Source organism: Pinus tabuliformis, chromosome 4_1, assembly GCF_031772625.1.
Source record: "Pinus tabuliformis cultivar Carrire ecotype Pingquan chromosome 4_1, CPIR1, whole genome shotgun sequence".
In the NCBI taxonomy this organism is placed as follows: Eukaryota; Viridiplantae; Streptophyta; class Pinopsida; order Pinales; family Pinaceae; genus Pinus; species Pinus tabuliformis.
Window position 1 is genome coordinate 171,135,473 of NC_142303.1, and position 3,472 is coordinate 171,138,944.

The following is a 3,472-nucleotide window of genomic DNA, read 5'->3' on the forward strand; positions in this document are numbered from 1 at the left end:
CCTCCTCCAAATCTGTTTACTACTTCCTCTGTCATGATAGTTTCCTCAGAGATTTCAGAGTCCTCTGGTTCTTCTACTAATGGCGAACGAGGAGGAATTTCTCTCTCTTCTTCTTCGGGTGATTCTACTTCCTCAATTACAATGTGTTTTCCTGCAAAAGTAAAGAAAGGGTCTTTTCCTAACTCGGATTTGTTGGATAGTGTGGGAGAGTCTCCTAATTCAGCCACTGCCTCTTGAATTCTAGGAATCCTAAGGCTAGGAGTGTGAGTTGGAGATGATGGAGGTGTATCTTGTCTATACCTTGAAGTAGATGGAGTTGTAAAAATCGAACTCTTGGCCCTAGCTATAAACCTTCCCCTAGAATCTCTTGCTCTATGCATGTCATTCTTTTTTATTTTTCTTCAAGTCGAGCTAATAATTCTCTTTCTGATCTTCCAGATCACTCTAGGTACAAGAAGAGAGCATACTCAAGAAATAATTGAACCAATAACTCTCTTTTTTGATCCTCCAGATCACACTAGGTGCAAGAGGAGAGCATACTTTGAGAAGTTATCAATTTTTACCTTCCTTGAAATTTTCTTGTCTTTTTTTTTAGAAATTGGCTACCTAGTTTCACTTCCTTGGCAACGGCGCCAAAATGTTTGGTCAATTTAGTGTGTCCTAAATTGCTATATAGATTGTCAATCCGTGAGTCGTAAACTGCTGAAGTGAAGTGCACTATATATGCAAGATAACCGATTTCTTACTTCTTTGTTGTTTTTTATTTTTGGTTTGTTTTTGGGTTTATCTTCTGTTGATTCCCTAATGTGAGATGGAAAAATTCAAGTATGGATATAAGTGTTCAAGGCAATGGTGACCTCTAAAATAATTTCCAAACTTCAAAATTCTCAAAAAGGTTTTAAAACTTGCAGTGATGAAATCAATTCCTAAGAGAAAATAAAAATGTACCAAACAGTGAGCTAGTGACAATGAAGCCCAGTATCCTTGCTGCTGTATAAAAAGAAAAAAAACTAAACTCAAAGCAATTCAAAAGCTGTAAGCAAAGTAAACTAAATCATACTACTTCAACTCATATTCTGACCCCTCACCATTCGACTCGCTCTGGCTATAGGAGGTAATCATAAACAAATTGAGTAATCTGATATCTAAATTGCATAAAATGAAACTAAGATCAAACTACACATTCATCCTTCAATCCCTCACCATTCGACTCGCTCTGGCTATAGGAGGTAACTAAAAATGGCATGAGTAATCTAATAACTAACTTGCAGAAAAATAAACTAAATCATATTACATCAACTCATATTCTGACCCCTCACCATTTGACTCGCTTTGGCTATGGGAGGTAATCATAAACAAATTGAGTAATCTGATATCTAAATTTCATAAAAGTAAATGAGCAGAACAAAAATGAAAGAAATAAACAGTGCTAGAATTAGAACTCACAAAATAAATCAGCAGAAGGACAAGATGATTTCATGTCATTAGTCATTAAAAATATATGTGAAATTGCCCAGGCTGTCTAATATAACCTGAAAGAAAAACACTAATTAGTTAACAGTCATTAGAAAGAATAAAAGAAACTATGGACAACAGCTATCATGAATACCATAAACGGTGTAATATATACAAGCAAACGATTATGGCAACAATAACATAAAGGAAGAAGGCATAAAACTATACAGTAATTATAGAACCTTAGTGTACAGGGGCCCTCTACAACCTCGGCCAATCAGCAATCAGTCACAAATTGAACTTAAGAACACTGTCTTCTCATATATTAAAATGCAGTCATAATATAAAGATAGAGTCATGGCACAGTGGGCTCCTAAAATAGTCAAAATTACATATACCAAGCTAACTAATATGCATATGATAACGCGTTATTTATAACTGAGGATGATACAACTACTTCCTAAATTCTGCGCTGCTAAATAGACACGTGAATAACCACGTTCAGAGATCTAACAATATGGTAGCCGTGACAATTAAATCCAAAGAGTGGTGGCTGTTAGATTTGGTTCACATAACAGTCTAAAGGTGTTAGCACACCTCCTGAGATTGAGGAATTTTCCACGCAAGTCTTCACGTGGTGAAAAACAGAGTCCTGCCACCGCAAAACTCTTAGGTTGAACACCGCTTTGACTGTCCTTGACCATGGCCTTTTGTGAGTGATTCGATTGAACCAAGGGGACACGTTCCATGTCCACATCATTTGCAGCTTTCCCATGTGGTCGGATTCTCCAATAGACACCTGTAACATAGACTTCAACAAAAAGGCTGTGGAAAGTTGAGCTGGCTGCGGAAACTGACAAGATTCCGCAGCTGACTGAGCAAAAATCTAGATCAAACAACAGTCACAAGACATAGTTAGGAAACCATTTTATATGCTCTTTTTAAACTAATATGCCATGATTTAACAGCTTGGTGGTTCAGGTAACTGGAAAAAAGAGGCTAAAAAGGTATATAGGGAAGATGCAGGTTTGGGACTCAACAATTCATATAACCAGCGACTTTCTAACGGAAAATTTATTAGCATATAGGCCATAGAAAACCTGTTGGTCTCAACATAAACATGTATAACAGAACTATGCATTCTAGAATAAACACGAGTGCGAAAATATAAATAGTTAAGCATCATGGAGCTATCACTTTAAACAATAATTCGTCTGTTCATTATTTGAGAAATTTACACAAAATTTAGAAGTCAAATTCCAAGAAACCAAACTGGAAATCATCATGAACTCGGTTGTTGCCGAGAAGAACTTGTCAAGGAAAATACAATCCAAACAGTAGTATTCATATAAACTGGAAACAAAAAGAGAATATAAATTCGTATATACATCAGGGCATTGTACAGGGGGCTCGACCCCGCTTAATTTATAATAAAATTACAAAAGCAGACTCCAGCAGATAAACACACCCTTACAATGGATTTTCAACCAAGGCAAATTATGCCTAATTATACTACAATATAGTCAAGCCTCAGGCCATGAGAACCTGTGGCCTCAAACTTCTGAATTGCAGGAAAAATCGTAGAGGAACTCTGTTCCAGGTTTAATTGGAACCCTCTCTGCAATTAAAAATCACAAAAGGAACAATTTATAATCTTTATGATGTTAGATCCGCATATAATGAACTTCTCTCAGACCAATCGAGCTAGAGTCGTTGGAACTTACCCGGTAATCCGCGTCGGGCGTGAGCAACCCCGGTAGCCATGGCCATTTCTCCATGCAAATCTGGCAAACTCGACTGCATCCATCCATCATTTATTCGGAACCCTATGACACCAGAAGGAAGATTGTTAGGGTTGGGCCAGGTATAGCCAGCATAAAAGAAAACATAAAAAAAACAGAGATAAGGACGAGTAAAAAGCGATAGGGAATTTACAGAACAACACCTGAAAAGCCCAGAAGCTGAGCCAACAAGCTCCGGCACTCGAACCCTGGTTGCGAACATGGATTCCCGCACA